This window comes from Streptopelia decaocto, assembly GCF_964273445.1.
Source record: "Streptopelia decaocto genome assembly, chromosome: 1".
In the NCBI taxonomy this organism is placed as follows: domain Eukaryota; kingdom Metazoa; phylum Chordata; class Aves; order Columbiformes; family Columbidae; genus Streptopelia; species Streptopelia decaocto.
Window position 1 is genome coordinate 27584595 of NC_138663.1, and position 18819 is coordinate 27603413.

Sequence of the window (18819 nt, forward strand, 5' to 3'; positions counted from 1 at the left end):
TGCTGGAACACTTAAAGTAAATAAGGAGAGAAATCATACCTATAATTTAAGATAATGTTAAAATTTTTTCATAAATAATTTTTTTTAAATGCAGTTGACTTTTATAAGGAAACAGTAACCAGTTGTGCTCTTTTTAGTTTAGCTAGTTTAACTTTTGTTATTGGATAGTACTGTTATAATTTAGTGTAAACATGTGTATTTTATTTTTTATCATATGCAGTGTAGAATACTTGCTGTAAGATACTGTACTATTTTTCATGGCCTCTAGTAGCATTGTGTTAGAGGAACAGCATTTTAGAAATACCTATTGTTCCTAATTTTAAATTAACATCCTTGGATTTCTCTGAGAGTCCTGACAGTATTCAAAATAGTTATGATTTTACATTAGTCACAGCTAACATTTCTGTTTAATAAATGGGAAATGAGTTTTCTGCGAAAAAGAGGAAGCGACTTTGGTTTATATAGCATGACCTTGTCTAAGGGGAGACACAGTTGCTCATTTAGAACTAGAAGAGAACATGTTCTGTGTCTGAAAAGCCAATACAGAAAATACTACAGCAAATCATGTGCCTGCAGCATTACTGAAGGTAACATTTTTTAGAATATTTCTTCAGGAAATAGAAACAAGAAAGCAGATACTAGTGATAGAAATATATTAGTTATTTGAAAAAAAAAAATCAAAAGACATAACTTCACTGCAGCAAGCTTTGAGAACTAAATTATTTTTTAATTATGTGTTTGGATTACAGTCATGCCCAAAGATGTTCTGAACAGCTTGGGGGTCATTGTATTGGACAAGCAGGAAAAGACATTTAATTGCCATAAAATGTTTTCTATCATAGTTTAAAGTGCTAATTTAACGAGAAAACGAATGCGTTAAGGGAAGAAGAAACAACTAATACCAGTGTGCTTATTTGTTTTATGAAAATTCTGTGCAGTTCATTATTATGTGTAAAATTGTGCATGTGATATACTGGGTATCTTGATGTTATTAACGGCTCTTGTAGTGTTTTGCAAGGCTGGTGGTAAGATGTTCAGACACAGGTCTGGTGTTCTTGGCGGGATGTTTTGATGTATGCTGCTGAAAATCGCTGTCACAGCAACGTGTACAAGTGCAGCACTCGGTGGTGGTGGGTGCTGGCTGTGCCCTGGCCTGGGTCAGTCCGTGCCGCAGCTGCACATCCGCCCCATGCTGGGGAGGGCATGGGGCAGAGTGACAGGGCAGGGACCTGTGGCTGTCCCTGTCCTGCCGTCACAGCCGTCCCACAGCCGGGTCACGGTTGATGGCTTGGTCCTGTTCAAGCTCTGGTGCCTTCCTTGGGGCCATGCTTCTCCAGGCAAGTTTTTCTGGAGGAAAGATTTCTAGCCATGTAAAATTCAATGCGTGGCCATGAAAAAGTAGTTTACCAGCCTTGACCCCTCTCCTCTTGGCTTTTTGTTGTGCTTTTGATGAAAGACAGAGCAGCAAATCTGGTGTGGGATTTTGAAAGACATAGAATCTGTTGTAACGTAATGATTTCACACTCAGACTCTGGCACACAGACTTCTTCTCACCTCTCAATTGCAAGAAGTAGGTATAGTGGCACCGGACAGAAAGTTGCATCACCCTTGCTGCTTTTGGTCAGAAGTTTTAGAATGGCACAGTGACAGATCTAGAACTTTATTTTCTAATTGGAATAGTTGGCCTAGGTGCAAGGTAGCGGGAAAGTAATCTCTTCTCTGACAGACTGTCAGAGGTTTCTCAAGCCAAGAAAAAGGAAGCTAGATGAAAGAGAGAGAAAAAAGTAAAATGACAGCGTGTTCCTTCAAATCTCTGCCACCGAGGAGGTAACCAAGTCTGATTTTTCTATCTGTTCTTTGGTCAGTCTATATTTAAAGATCATTACTAAAAGAAAAAAAAAAAAAGAGAAAGAGAGATACACACACACACACACACACACACACACACACAAAAGATGATTCTGGCATTCAGGTTCTGCAAATTTGATGGAGGCAAGAAGCTTATTCAAGTGTGAATGCCTCCAAAGTGTCCGTAGAACTGGATGTCATATAAAAATAGGCATGTGCAGCAATTTACCACAAAATACTAGAATTGCTCTCATCAGTCCAAGGTGTTTTTTCATTCCTAGCAGCAGTCACTTCCCTCATGTTTTCCAAAGCACTTAGCACATTTTTGCAATTAATGGTCATAACTGACAGAAAAATCTTAGCTTCTCAATTCAGCCACAGACGATTATCTTTTCATGACATACCTAAGATTTAAAGCAATAACTTTATTATTTTACTCTGCTAAAATATATATTAGTGCTGTTTTGTTCCACTTATCCTTGAATGAAATCTTCTAAAATAGAACCACAAAAATTGAAGGATGTATTTGTATTTACTTTTATTTTAAAAGCATGATAAAATATACAGTATCAGAATATGTTTATTTGTATTGCATGGGTGCTACCACTGACATAAGTGCAGCTACTCAAGAAGTAAAGCACTATAAAATATCAGCAAAGACATAAAAATCACACCATGAATGTCTGGAAAATACACAATGTCCTGTAATTGCTCAGTTTATGGTAATGGCTCTATGTATATGGAACAATGGGTGTTTAGTTATTTTAGCATAGTTTTTAGCAGCACAGGATGACAATGCTGAAATCTCCCACATCTATATTTGGATTATACTTCCTTCTTTCAAATGTCACTATGTATTTTTAGATATAAAGAAAGGGGGATCTATATTCTTTCAACATATTGCACATCATGTGATTTCTAAACAGAAGACCGTGCATTCCCATTTCTCAATTGATCTTAAATGTAGTTATACTTCTCCACTAGTTTCTTTTGTGGAAATGTGTCTTGGAGTCTAGGAGTGAGGATGGAGCTTACATGAAGGAAATATCTCCTTGTGTCCAAGGGCTTGGCCTTCCCCCAGAGGAGGTGCTCCCAGTTGTGTGCACTGTGGCTCCAGAGGTGCAGTTGGCGCAGACGTTGTGCTCCGTGCACTTGTTTTGTGTGTGCGAACATTGTGTAAGCACTGAGTCCAGTGTTACCCAACTTTTGATGTTGTTTGGGTACCTGGAATTGTGTAGGCACATACAGGCAATATATCGGTGCTCAGACACAGAATACATATACACATCTACATATGTGTACACAATATAGGATGCCTAGCTCCCTATGACTTTGAAAGCAGCTTTGGGTGGAAATATAATGAATCATCTTTTTCTCTGTTTACCCTCAACAATCGGGAAATTTGTCCTCATGGCCTAAGAAGGAAGGAGGGCATTTACCTGAAAAAACCTGTCCTCTTGTTAGGAGAAGAGGTTATGGTAGATTTGGATGCTAAATAGCTATTTTAAAAATAAAATTTGCCATAGTGTTAAAAAGCTCTTCTAATTTCATGTATTTGAATTCCAAAATGGTGATTTTTCATTACTATTATTGTCTGGACTACTGTCTTGTATCTTGGCCACATTTTGATCAGTAGCTTATTCCATGAGGTTGTGTCTGTGTCATCTCCAAATGACTTATTATAGTTTTGGGATTTTTGTGATCCTTTTCCCTCTAGCTTCTGCTGTCTAACTCTGAAAGTTTCTGTGTTCTCTCTACTTATCCGAGAGTACATGAAAAATAAGATGTCAGGTTCTTAATAAGACTAAGGTTTTTGGGTGATAATGTTATAAATGGACAGGACAGAAAAGTGAAAGACACAATGAGTACCAACAGCTAGAGGAAAAAATGTATTTATTAAATGCAAAGCTGCTGCCTGACTTACACAATAAAATAGTATCACGATAAACTATGAACATATACACAAGACAGTTCGGTCTTATATATAGTAGGTTTTAATGTTAGCATTTTGCTTTGGTTTCATTTTACCCTCAGTTTTCAGGAATACAGATGTCATTCTGCTTTCTGTTGGAATACACATTTTCCTGTATTTTTTATGTTTTTATATATTTTGCTGAATCATTCACAAAATTCTCAGGCTTTTTTTTGCTGGGTCCTGAGCATGTTGCATACGCCTTCCACCCAATGTGGAAATCAATTATGATTTTTCAGTGCTGTGGATGCTTTAACCCCAGATAGAATAATTATTTACTTATCAGATATCACTCTCTGAGCCCTTGTTAGTAACTGAAATAATTCATGCCAGTTTTGTTTTATCACTAGAGCTTAAGGGCAATGTCTATGTTTGCAGTAACTTGCTTTTTTTTTTTTCATTCTGCCACTTTCACATCATTCTGCCATTGTAGAAATCACTGTCTTATTCTTGCCTAAATAATCCCATTGCCTTTTTAAAATTAATATGCTCATAGTTAAATTTCTAAGTTTGGAAATGGCTCACTTTTTTTTTTTTTTTTTTTCTTTCCCCCTCTTCTGAACAGTCCTACTGAAAAATAAGAAAGAACTCGGCTACTGACTTTTCAGAAATGACTCAATTTTCTCCCCTCCTAAATGCATCTGGTTTACTGCTACAATTTTAAATATCTCCTCAAGTTTCTCACCTGTTTATGACACAGAATCGGAGAGAGGTGACAAAAGTGGCTTTTTGTCACTTTTTCAGCATCCTGGTTCTGGCCCACTCATTGGAGCTATTTTTGTAACTGCAGATACCACAGTAGTGATCCTTCATTATTTGTTTTTCCCATTCTAACAAAGTTTTAGGAAAAAGAGTAAAGACTATATCCTGGCTCAAAAGTATGTACAGAATCCCCTGATGGAGGAAAAATCCCCTGCTGGAATTGCTGAGCCAAATGAATGTCTCACAAAATAGGTCTGAATATATAATCCCATGTTGGTAAAATTTCATTTTCAGAGTATTATGTTGACAAAAAGTGAAACTAGAGAGAAAGCACCAGTCTAAGACATTTGAGGTATAAAGTCTCTGGGGTAAAAAGTTGTGTATATTATTTTTTGTGTGTAGGCACTTTAACATCATGTGAGTGAGAATGACTCAGAGCTGTCTTGAATTTCCTCAATTCAATAAAATACCATCACATTTACGATTAACAGGTGCCAGCCCTCTTTCATAAACTTAGCTTATTTATTCTATGTTGTGGCATGTGTTAATTCTTGTTAGACAGAAAGTGTCGCTTATAGATGAATAATACTATTTGGAGGTCTGCTGTTAATCCTGATAATTAGGGTAGCTGAGATTAAAAGACAATAGTCACTGTGTTAAAACCATAATGTGCAGCTTCTAAAAAAATGCCATTTCTGATAGCGAGACATACTTGTCTAGTAGAATTAAATAGCTGGGAAAATTTTCATGTTACAAAGTTTATAAACATAACTACTGCATAATATATGTAATATTTATGTATGTGCATATACTTTAATACATAATGTGAATTATATATAAAAATAGAATAAAAGTAAGGGATTTCTGATTTAGGAAATAGTAGTAAACGGCTAATAGTAAAAAATTAGTTTATGCTAAGGCCTACACATGCTGATACAAAGAAGTGTGTCGTTTTCTGTAAAGGAATTTCTACCACTGTATCTTTTAAAAATCATGTTATATGAACATCCATGGTGTGGGTACAGTTTATCACACAGTAGATCTGAGGAATGGATGATGTGTTTTCCTGATGTTTTCCTTTGTTTTTTTTTCTGTGATTTTATGTAGGAGGCTCTCGTGTTATTTCTGATTCATGCTGAAGTGTTGGGAAATTAATTACTCTGAAGAGCTTGAAGTAAAAATAGTAAATTTTCTCTGTGTAGAAAAGGTCAGATAAATGTGTAAAGGAATCAAGATTTAAAGGCTGCTTACATGGACTTTAAGCAGATTTTTAAACTGTGAACTTCTAATGTTTCTTCTTACTAATCTACCACGCTCTTTAGGATCTAACAGTAGAAAATCCGGCAGCAATCTTGTGCATGTGCTCCTCAGTGCATGCTTGGAAAAAATTTGGCAGGGTAAAACCAGTTGCTAAAGAAAGGATTTAGTGCATGTGAATTCCTTCCCTTCCTGCCGCTTGCTGGGGACGTTACTCACTTGGATGCTCTGGGCCTCCTACTGGATTCAGTTCCATTGTTCTGCTATAAGCATCACTATTCCTGTACATTAATAATTCTAGAGTCAAGTTATAGATGATCACGAAATTTAATTCAATATATATGGATTCTAAGGATTCAAATCAGGAGGTGCTTTATTTTTCATTTTAGTTTGTTTTCCTTTCTCCAGCTTTTTCTGTTCAAGTGTGATGCCATTCCTCAAAGCTGTTGGTACCTGGTCAGTGAAATGGCAATACCACTTTTCTTTAAGTGGTGCTTTTTGAAGACCCTCCCTGTCTCAAATTTATTTAGGCATGTATGCTTACTCCCAGAAGATTTGTCAAGTACAGTTTCTTATAGCAGAAGTACTATCTTTCATTCATAAGGACAAACAGGCCTATCTCTTTGCATCAATATTCATACTTTGCATAAGCCCCTTAGAAGAAGATTTCCATTTTTAATGGTTTTAATTAGCATTTATGAAAAACTGTGGTTTCACATGATATAAAGCGACAGATTAAATTTGTTAAGTGGATGATAATAAAATGTGAGTTGATTTGTTTCACTGGAGTTTAAAAGGCTTTTGCTCAACGGGGCCTCCATGTTAATTCATTAAGCATGCTTTAGACCTTATGGAGATTTTTTTTAGATTTAATTAACACAGATCAAACTCCCAGGAGATTTCATGTCCTCCACAACTCTGTGTGATAGAGACAGTAATTTAAAACCTATTTATAGGTCTTTGTGTTCATTTACTTGAAAAAGGGATTAAAGAAATTCTATGAAATAATTCTAATACAGCAGAAGCTACTGGAGTTCTTTTAGAGTAGGAGCCAAATGCATTTAGAAATGATGGAAGGGCAGTGGCTGGAGCCAGGCTTCAGAGATCTGGTTTGTTTTCCTAGTTGCCACCGTGGCACCTTCACTGCTATCCAAGTCAGTTGTACATTTTCTCCATTGATGTTTTAATTCACGATGCATAAGCAGACCCTTGAGTAGGGTTCCAGGACCTTGATGCCTCCCTCTCACAGTGTTCGTCAGTGGGGTGTGAGGTCAAACTACCAGTTACTTTCTTTCTGTATCAGGAACTCCTGGCTGAGCTGTGGCCTAGTTTTAAGACATGGAATGAAAAACTGTGGTGTGGTTAGAGCAATCTCCTGGGAAATTGTGGATAATAGGTTTCAGCCTCAGCAGACTGAGGAGGTCCACAAAAGCTTGGTTTTGCAGTTCTTGGAGCACTGTAGTAACTTCTTAATGTAATAAATCATGTCTAGAGTCTTCTTCACTCCTCTCAGTGTGACTACTTGCATTTTTCATTGAAGTCAGTGATTTCTAAACACATTAGATGTAGTCTGAGAATGCCTCACAGATCAATTCCTTCCTATCTGTTTTTGATAATATTTTAGCTGGACCGAGGTATTCAGCTTCTACATGCCAGGTGTTTCGCAGGATGATCTGGATAAGGATCAAAGAGTGGAAAAAAAATCACTTGCCTGCAAAAAGTAAGAAGTGGAGAGATGGAGAGAGAAGTAATAATTGAGGAATACAATGGCAAAGATAAATGATAAATACTCCAGAACAAGATTCTGTAAATCATATGAGAATTGTGAAAGGAGATCTCAAAACAGGTGTGCAGCGTCCTCTTCTTAGGTGCTTGAAATTCCCCTTTTATCACATGTACTGTCAGGCTTCTGCACTGAATAAAACATGGTCTTGAGGGAAAAAATAACAGTGTAGGATCTCACAATTAAAGAATATATCCTGTCACATACATAAAGAACAGCAATTGCATAACCTAATTGGCATACAGCATTTAAGTTGCTCTTCCAAGCCAGGGACCAGGCTGGATCTTAGTGGAAACAGGTTGGAACAGAATGAAACTCTACTGTGCTCAGGAAGAGCTATAATATCATGTTTTAAAGTCCTTTAAAGAGCTGGGATTTGTTTTGGGATCCAGAAACTTGTGTGTCCACCTGTGAACTAGCTGTCTGAACTCCCTTAAACTCATTGGAGATCTGCTCAATACAGTCAGAGTTGCCTGGAGAGCAATTCAACTGACCAACCACCCCAAGGTGAACTGAATTGCTCTTTGATTTCTGCCTTGATATCCACTGGCTGTAATGGGAGCTTAGATAATAAACACAGTGAGGATTTCTACATATAGACGTCCAAATGGATGTCTCTTAATCGTGAGCAGAACCTCAGTCAGACAAAGTCCCCTTGATACAGATAGTTTTTGAACTGTTGCTACCTGAAGTACTTCTGCAGCAGAACATTTTAATCTCTATGGTCTGCTGTAAGAGCAGATGAATTTTTTTTTTGGTACGTTTTATTTTATGACTGTATTGCTGGCTACTGTATACTCTTCAGAGTTCAGTAGAGATTTTCCAGTAGAGACTAGAATTCTGTGCATGTTAAAAGGCTTAATGATGAGTATTTTACTATTCTCTGAGAGGTACTGCTGTCGATAGTAATCAGGCAGTTCCGTATTTTGGTGCTGAGACATGGCATTGCTGTTAATATCGGTTCCTGTTCTTTGATAGTTTGGAAAATCTGGAGCTCCATCTCCTTTGTTGGTTTAATCAACAACAAATAGAAGATGTGTGGACTTGTGTTGGAGGTCTACTGCTCCCTCAGACAGTATGGCAGCACCGTCCTTCCCAAGTTTGATTTTATACATATCTCAAGCTAGTTTTCAGTTATTATTATTACTATTATTGCATTTATTGTCATTATTATCTATTGTACTTCACAGATTTTGGAAGTATTCCTGTGGGATTTTTTTTGGTCTTACATTCCTTATAATGTGCAATTATGATCCTAGAGGATCATAAGGATTTTCTCTGCCCAGTGTTATGGCTTCCAAAAAAGCATTTATTTTGTCTTTGAGGACTGCTTTTAGGGACTCCCAGAGGATTATGGGCAATTCCTTTTCACTGTTATTAATTCTTGGGAATATCTTAATCTCCATCAACTCCCCACCCTACCAAAATGTGTAAAACAAACATCTTTCAAAGGTGTGCTCCTAGACTGTAATGATTTAACACAGGGTCTGAGGCCTGCCTGATGTCTAGCAGAACATCTGAATGGTTTGGCAGCTTTTATGTTAGAAAATTACATTGAGAAGGAACTCCTAGCAAGGTAACTAACAGAGCTGTTAAAATTAAACATTTAAGGGAAATTTAATTTCTTAAAGCTAAACATTTTTAAATTAGTATTTTATCCAGAAATTCAAATTCAGAATGCTTCGGCTTCCCCAACACTTAAACACATACTTGAGAGTGAGAGTGCAAATAACACAATAATTTTGTCAACTTTATTCTGGACAACTGATGAAGAATCTTCCTGAATCTGGGTTTATTATTTCTATGGTAAGAACACAGTTTATTCTGGAAGAAGTATTACATTTGACAGGAGGAAGAGTGTTGGTTCAGACTATCCATCAAGTTTTGCTAATAACAGTTTTTCTGAACATTTTATTAAAATCCTAGGCACAGCAAGTTTTGTTGTTGTTGTTTTGTTTAAATTTTATCTTTCAAGAACATTAGAGCTATAAAAATAAAAAGATATGATAAAACTGTGGAGTTTAGAGGGAAAATCACCTGATGCCATCTGAACTCTGTGTCCTAATACATTTTAATGTCTCATCATATAATGAACTGATACTGTTTTTAACCACAAGAGTAGTAAAGATTCTACAAACTACTATTGTGTAGCTAGAAGGCTTTATTATAATATACAATTTATGAGTACAGCTGGGAATTTTCAAAACACCCTTTACGTGAATGATTATACAAAACAAAATATGTCTTTTTATTACAAAAAAGCCACATAACAAAATATTTATTGTCTTCTTTGCATTTTCATATTCATATTTTAAACTCAATTGTTTATGCTCTTTAAATATGGGAAATTAAAAACCACTGAAGATGAATTATATTTTCAATTGCCTCTATAGAAGAACAAATTGTTTAGCAAATTGTAAGGAAAGACCACCTGCTCATATTTCCTTGAGGTCTGGATACAGCAAAACATTCTATGAGTCTCCTAGAGGAAATGGTTAGTACATCTTTGGCCTATATGCTACTAGGTGTCACATATGCAAACAAAATAGTATTCATGTTGGTAGTTCCCCATACAGGATCCTGGAGCTATATAATTATGTCAATCTGTGCATAACTTTAAACTCATTACAGTGTTAGATATTCAGACGGTGCTTGGAGTGTTGAGTTGTGGTAATTTAGATGTTCTTTTTGAGAGTGCAAATAAATGTAATGTTTCCTTGATTTCTGATTTGTAATATTTGAGTGGTGAAGCGGTGAGATGGTGGAGGTTCTGGAAGTTATGTATCCCCTTTTTCCAAACATCCCATATTTTGCAGAGGCAGAGACATGACAGGCAACACTAACCTTTTCCAGGAGAGAAGGCTGTATAGTGTTTCCAGTCCTTTTTTGGCTCAGTGGATCAACTGCTTAACAAGCCTTATAAATCATGGCATGACTCCTTCCTTTTGAGGCTCCTTGAGAAGCCTCTACAATTTACAGAAACACTAGAGAGTGGAGGGGCAGAGCAGCTACTGAAGGGGAAGCTTTTGGTAAGTGGTACTGAAAGTCATCCTGCCTCATTTTCATCAAAGAAATGTTAAGCTCTCAGTCTAAACTTGTTGTCTAGACTTCCTCCAGAGAGAGGGAGAAGGGAAGAGGCAGAAAAACTCCTCCCAAGGTGAGTAATTTCATCCTCTGAAGTTTTAAAACAGAGATTAAATGAATCATTTTCTATGTCTCCATTAAGGAGCCTAGATGGCGAGCTTAGACCACACATGAACTTTCAGCAAGATGAATGTAGTCTGGAAAAAGATGAGAAGGATAAATAAGACAGAGCTCAACTCTGTAGAAGACGATAATGAGTGGGCTTATGTAGTCAATGAACTTTCCCTGCTTTATGGCATCAGGATACTTGAGGAATGAGAAAACATATGGTTTTCTAATAGGGACAGGGTAAAGCAAAGAAGTCAGGAACAGGGAAGGAAAATTTATGTGTGGCATATGACAAAAAGAAAAGTTGAGGTTTTTACCTTGTCCACCAGACGAACTCTGTGGGCTACCAAAGGGGAGTTCCAGTCCAGAGGAGCCTCAGAGGACCTTAGGCAGCCTGTAGACAGGAAACAGTAGAAGAAAACAGATGATCTGATATATTTGGCGATATTTCCCCTGCTTGTAGTCTGCAGAAGGGGAACCCCCAGAGAGCTTTAGTCAGCCCACCACGTGAACCTCAGGGAGGAAATATTCTCCTTTTACATTGTCAAACATCGCTTGTGAGTGAGTTACATTTTGAGCACTTCGAACACTATTTCTGTCAAAAAATGTCAGAGAAATTTTTCACTGTAACAGTTCAGATACTCTGCCCTAGTTTTGGAGAAAATTCAGCCAATCACAGGCCTTCTCAGCTCTCAATTTTTGGAGGTACTAGGATGCTTTTGCGAATTTTAGGGTACAGAGGAGGTAAAAGTAAACCTCTGCACATTATTGAGGGAAACGTTAAACTCTGTGGTAATTTACTCTGTGAGAGTTTGTTAGTCATAACAAGACGCAAGGAGCATGCAGAATGTGTAAAAAAGATCAGTTCCTAGAAGCTGATACGCTCTCACAGACTCCCACAGAGTTAGGATGGTTGAGTATTATCTCTGCTTTGCAGATGAGGATGCTCTGACAGGTGGCTCTTCAGGGACTTGAAGGTGACACAGGAAGGCAGCAGTAAAACTGCGCTGTAAGCCCTTGTGACTTTTGGCCTAATGCCCTCCCCACTTACTGAAATTTGTTTGGCTTAATTTGATTGAGGCCTAAGTGAAGAAGTACCAAACTTGTTTTACTTCACATAGACCTCTCACAGGGTGCTGCCGCCAGCTACTTGTATGCAGAAGGGGATACACACTGCTCCGGCTGGCTGGCTGAAACGAAAAGAACCAGGGATCTCATCCATCCTATGTTTAGCCAGTATGGCTACTTATTTTCAAGATATTTCTGATATTGATGTTATTCTGTTTGTTTGCCTAAGCAAGAGGCAACTAGGGCTGCATGTTGCTGTGGGTGGGAGAAACTGCCTCATTTGTGAGCACAATAGAAACAACTCTGCTTTTGCTGTCCTTGCATCTTTTTGTCACTCCCGTCTCTCCCATGCCAGCGAGCCACTCCCCGGCTGCTGCCCCTGGTTGTCTCCTGGGTAAAGGGCTGGTGGTGAAGCAAGTGGTTACTCCTCACACCACCATCGGTGTGGGGGCAAGGGCAGGCAGCTGCCTGCCTCACCAGGCCTGACGCAACAGAACGGCCACCCTGCCTTAGTGCCAGGGCGGCTCTGGGTGTTCCCCAAGCCACCAAAAACATCCCAGCTCCCAGCCCTCAGCTCTGCCCGGCCTGCATGCAACCCAGCTGCAAAGCAACAAGGTTATATAAGTGGAAAGGTGTGGAAAAGTTCTAAGACTGTGAAATTTCAAGGTGATTTGTGAGTGTTTATTACCAAACCCCAGGCAAAAGCTTCTGCAAATGACAGCAATCGAGAACTCATGGGCCAGATGCTTGGCTCCTGCTGATGCTTAAGGGGACCGGAAAGCTGCTGTAATGGGAATGGTGAAGATTTTCCCTGTCATGAGGGAATCTCTTTGTTGCTTACATGTTCATGAAGAGAAAGCAATCAACAGAAATTTTGGAAAATATTTCTCTCTATTCAATTTTACACTATTTTTTCTCAGTTTTTGCTTCCCTGAATCCTGTGATGTTGCTGTTTCAGCAGTTTTGTGGACAGCACTGATGATCTGGGCTACAGAGAAAATTATTTTGAGAGGAGCAAGATGAAAATTAGACACTTAATTGTCTTTCCAAGAAAAAAAACCCTGCACAAACCCTCCAAGATTCCTGTAATAAAAAAGCAGAAAAAGCCTCTCAGCAGCCTTCTCAGCCAGCTTACGTTTATGATTGCTGTTTCTCCTCTCTAAAGTTCTTCAGAGCCTTTTCCACAAAAGTGGAAAAAAAAAAAAGAAAATAGAAAAAAAAGAAGACTGTTTCTGGTAACACATAGCATCTCACTTAAGTGCTGGAAACTGAAATACCAAAGTATCTGTAGCAAATGCATGATAAGAAGAGCATCTGGCTTTGTTTCACTGTTTCTTACATTTAGTCTTTGTTAGTATTGTCAAAATTTCACTTTTTATTGTCACAGTAAGTCCTAATGGCTCTGCTGATGTGCTGTGAAACCACTGGAGGTTGTGGACTCCCAGTCAGTGTTTACTATTGTTCCAGGGGTGTGTGTGAGCTGTAGAGTAGAAGATCAGCCAGACTGCTTGTTTTGCATGGTGTTTGTGGGCTTTTGTTTTTTCTTTCTATCTAGGACAGGAACTGCTCATCTGCACAGCACTAACTTTTTACCTGATGCCCTGACAGTCAGAAACCTGCTGCTAGAGTGTTTCCAGTTGGAGACCCACTGGCGCCTTTTAGAAATCCTTATTGTGTCCCTGAATGCAAGAGACAGAGCCCTCCGCTGCACAGCTCCGCTGTGGCAGCACTTACAGCAAAACCCGAAAACTCCACAGAGCTTACTGCATTTTCAGAAAAGATGAAGTATTGCAAGATTAGTTCTAGCTCAGCTTACCTGCTTTAGGAGCCTAATATGACAGCGTTGTTTCCAGCCCCCTATGCTTTGTTGCAGGGGCCATTTTGGAGAGGTGGGAAAGGCTTAAAATGAGATTTGTGATCATTCAAGATTTTGTTCTCATCTTACTTTAAAGATCCATTAAAACTCAAATTAAGCAAGACTCCTGCTGTTAGCCTAGTCAGCTGTGAATGGGTCTGTGCAACTGTTACACATTCTTTGAAAGTAATGGAGTAACAGGAAAGAAAAACCTGCTAAGCCTTCCCTTTTGATATAGAAGGATTTTTACTACAAGGTTTTTCGTTTGTTTTAAGTCTTTGATTGCTTAAATATTTTCAGAGAAGAAAGCGTAGGTGATTCTTAATTGCTTCCTAAGTTGGGAAGCTGCTATATCATAAGCAGAGAATTAAATTCTTGTGTTCTTCTTGAGGATCTGTGTCTTGCTAATCTTCCAGATAAAATGAACTCTGGAATGCAAGTCATTAATCATGATATCTTAATAACATACACTTCAAAAGAAGTATATACCCTTTCAGATTACAAAGGCAGCATCAGTCACAGCAAAACGTACTGTGACGTGCTGGGGACATCTAGTGGAAGAAAAGTAAAATAGTAAAAATACACAACAACGTTGCCTCCTGTTACAGGAAGATCGAAATCAGGGCTTGCACAGCTGAGCAAAGTTTTACTTATTTAAACTCTAAATTAAATGTTTCTGGTCAAAACCCTCCTGTTTTCTATTTCTACAAGAGCCAAGTATCGTTGTCTTTAAAAAAATAGATTATAATGAATTTCATTACTTAAGTGGGAGTTGTGTTTTTTTTTTTTTTTTTTGTGTGTGTGTGTGTGTGTGGTTTTTTTTTTTTTTAATAGGTTTATTTATTTGGCAAGTAAACTATTTACCTTTATTTCAGATTCCTTGCCTTCATTAAAACAAAGATAATACTTACCAAATAATAGTTGCCAACTATTTTATTAGTTTTGAGATGTTTGGGTGGAAGATGTTAAAAGTGGTATGTACAGGTAGCTCGAATATTCCTTTCTTAGCAGAATTAAAGCTGTAAATGAAGTTGATTTGTACCATTATTATTACTAGTGTTATTACACTTAATCTTTGACCTTCCGTTTATGTCCCTACAACTCAACCTGGGTTTGGATCTGTACTGTTAGATTGGGGAGCAAAATGGTTGCTTTGACTGTCCTCACCAGAAACTCAGAATCCTGAGTCCTTGTCAGGAATAATTTCAGATTTATAATTTCAGGAAGTGATGTATTGACTTGCATGGGCTCCAGTGAGACTGGTAGACCTTGCGGTTGGTCAGAAATTACTTGGAAGTAGTATCAAAACAACTACTCACCTGCCATTATGATTACAGACAGGACAAATATTATATAATACACACAGTCACCTTCTTCCCATCTATCTCACTTCACTTGCATACCCAATTCACTCACAAACAAACCCACACCGGTCTGAGCATGTAGGCTTGTAATATGCCAAATCACTGCTTATGAGGGCAGCTTGAGGCTGATTTCGGGAGCCAAAACCAAAGAGAACCACCCAGTCCTAAGCAAGTCTTCAGACTAGAAAACCTGGGAGGGCAAGTATAGTGATATAATCACAGAATTATTTGGATTGGAAGGATCCTTTAAAAATTGTCTATTTCTAACTCCCCTGCTGCTGTCAAGGACATAATGCTGTAGTTTAAGTACATGGAGCTATGCCAAGACCCCATAGGGAAGCAGGATACCATCGATATGTGTTGATTTACATTTTTGCTGGTGAAAGACAGTTACATTTTTGGACCAACAGTAGCAGTGGTTTCAGATAGGAACTCTGAGTCGTGCCTCTGTAAAGAAGCAGAGAAGAATGGTACCTTGTGTAACAACCACCTTAAGGAAGAATTGGGTTATGTTGGATCTGAAAGTTGAGACAACCAGGAAACAGCAACTCCTCAGAGATATTGTTCAAGCTATTCTGCTCAGTCTATGCTATATTTTTTCTCAGTGCATCAAGGGATCTTTGGACAAAGGAAATGGTGCCACAGCTTTTTATTTTAGTGTAGAGGTTTTGAGATAGTTCTTCTGAATGGCAAAATCTACAATTACTTTCAGAGGGGAAAAGTCAAATGTACATGAGCCCTAGACTTCACCACAGGGAGTTATAATAAGCAGGAGTCAGACAATATAGGAAAGTAGGTAGGTTGAGGAAGGGGTATCCATAACCAAGGGTAAAATTTGCTGCCTTAGTTCCCTAGAACAGTGGCCTTGCTCTCTCCAGATAAATGCTGTGATAATCCTCTCTGTCACAAAATGGGTTACCCTCACCAGTCCAGACTACTCTTTTCCAATGACTTGTGAGAAAAATGTGTGATCAGGCACTATGAGACTACAGAGTTCTACTGTAAAGTCAGCAAATTAAGAGACTCAATATACAATTAAAACTTTCAGGTATTAGAATCTATGAGTCTGTAATGAACTGTTAATTTATCCACTGTTTGTTTACAGGAATTGTCCTCAGAACTCTTCCCTTATGCATCTTGTGTTTTATAAGTGCTGAGTGGAGACTAAAAGCCTCTTTGGAGGAAGAATCAGTAGTGAAAATCTGGTGGTTATTTAAGTAAAATTTTAAGCTTAAGAGAAATGTAAGATTTGCCGAGATTATGCAGCATATAGCTAAATCACACAGTATTGAAGTCCAACTCTTACTCCAGTGAGAGCAAGCCCATTAGGGTCTCTAAGTAGCTAAATGAGGCTAACTACATTTTTGAGGTGTTTTTCAGACATTTCACACTGAGACAGTTCGCGTTATAGTTCTGATGAAACTACATTTGAGCAGGAAATAATTTGGACCTAGTGGTGTCTGCACAGTGGATTAGGAAAACGAAAATCAGCCATTGTTAGACCAAATGGCACCAGAGATTGTTTCCCTGTTGTAAGCAGAGTCCCTCTTGGATCAGTTGACCTCTTTAATAGAAGGAGAGTCTGTCCTTCCATTAAATCAAAGGGAACAGAAGTCAGTCTTGTAAGCAGGTGGTTGTCTCTGGGTGATGACCAAGGTCAGATTTTCTATTTCTAACTCTTATATGAGTTACTGGGGAAACTGCCCATGAAATTGGAGATATTGTGAAGACAGAGGCTAAACAAGCTTTTCAGTCTATAGTACTCCCCTGATAGTGTTACTGAGACCCAACACTAATGGCGCTTTGTGAAAACAGAAAGGCTTAAACTCTCACCCTGGGACTGGTGAGACTTTAAACAAACTTCACAGTGCATTCTTCCTTATGGAAGAATGTTATTTAAGAGTTATTGGCTTCTAGACTTGCCTTCAACATCTGGTGAACCAAATCATTGAGGAGAATGAAAATACTTGCCAAATGATATATTGCCCAATGATATATTAGTAACATCATGTTTCTATCTAAGCAAAAGAGAAACATGTTTCCAAGGGTCAGAGTAAGTTTGATTACCTTCAAGGTAAGGTATTGATTGCAAAGACTGGAAAATATACAGTGGGATTGTTAGAACTGGTTTGTCAGAGTGACACACAGTCATATAAAGCTGCATGTAGCACGGGCAGAACCTACTGAGGGATTACACAGATCCCAAGAGCATGCCTGGTCCCTTTTAAAACATCGGACTTTTGTGGGAGATCTGTGCCTTGTGGAAATTTGTTTGACTTAGTGTAACCCAGAGTTAACTCACACCTGGTCTCATCTGTCGAGTCAGGGCGCACGTCGTGTCTAGAGTTAACTCATCCCTCATCCCATCTGTTGGGATGGGACACTTAGGTAATAAAAAAGCCAACATTTTTTAAATCTCATTAACGGGAAAAGTCTTTGCATGGCACTTAGAGTAGCACAACATAAAAATCCAGATGTGGTAAATACAGATTTTGACTAATACTCCAGAAAGTTTTCAGTCACAGATTTCTAAAAGTACTGTGCTGATAGAGAGTGCTCCTAGGGCAGCAGGATAACCAATTCTGTACTTGGGTCAGAGGAAAATAAGAAAATCACTTGCCATGAAAGTTAATTGCAACTATTGAAAAAGAGAGCCCTGTAATTTTTGATTCTTTGTAAGGTGGGAAACCAGACAATATTTTTGTCTAAGCATTAATCTTTTGCCCTCTATTCTGTTTAAAACACTCCTAGTATTTTAGCTGCTTGATTTGAAAAAGCTGGTCATCGTTAAGGCAAGTTTCTTCACGTTTCTCATGTCATAAAGTGATTTTGGAGATGCTGAAAAGTTTTTGGAAGAATAAATGAAACAGCAGTCCAGTGAAATATTGATATAACAGAACCAAGATAGTACAGAACAATAATGGGGTGTCAACTAGATAGTGTGTTGGGGATTTTTCAGCCCTGTCATTCTCTTTATCAAACCCGTTCCTAAAAACCTCCAGTGATGTTTTCCAAGTAGCCTCTTCAAATCCTTAACTATCTTCATCCTTAAAATGTTCTTACTGGTAGCAAACTTTAATCCTTTTAGTTTTCATCAGATTTGCAGAGGGCATAAAGAACAGTGAGTATCATACTAGTGTAAAACCCTTTCATGTATTCAAAGAGTATTCATAAGTTTCCTCTAAATGTTTAATTTTTTCTTTCCTTTGGATTAAAATGGAACAACTATTTTAACATACTTTGCAGGTCATATTTTCTAAATCTCTTACATTTGCATTATCTGCTAGGCTGTCTGCCAAAGGAGACGTAATCTCTGTTTCATGTTGCAGTACCCGAAAGTGAACACTGCACCCTTGGTGACATTTCCCCTATGTTAAACAACTCTTGTATCTTGTAGATGGTACTTCTCAAAATATGTCCTGGAACATCCTTTTGCAGTAGTTGACTTGTAGTTGACATACTTGACTGAATTTGAGTGTCTGATTCACTGAAAGCACAGAACCATTTTTTTTCAGTATTGCTGACTAGTCACCTATTCCCTTCTTGTATTTATGCATCTGAATGTTTCTTCCTCAGAACTTCACTTGGCCTTCATTGAATTACATCATGTTGATTTCAAGCCATGCCTTTTGTTTATTAAAATGACTTAAAATTTGAATCCTATTCTGCTGAACATTTTCAACCTGTCCTAGTTCGAACTTCTCTGCAAATGTCACAAATGTGCCTTCCAGTCAGTCATCCAAGGTGTTGAGGAACATATGGAACGCAGCCTATAGTG

At 38.1% G+C, this 18819-nt stretch overlaps 1 protein-coding gene across 2 annotated transcripts in view; it reads left to right on the top strand.

Annotated features, from left to right (window-relative positions):
- Positions 1–556: 556 nt before the first annotated feature.
- The window catches only part of TFEC (transcription factor EC), a 135951-nt gene continuing 117688 nt past the window's right edge, over positions 557–18819 (top strand). For both annotated transcript variants that reach the window (XM_082043530.1, XM_082043531.1), the window contains exon 1: positions 557–587. The gene's annotated coding sequence lies outside the window, so the exon portion shown is untranslated. The remainder of the gene's footprint in view (positions 588–18819) is intronic.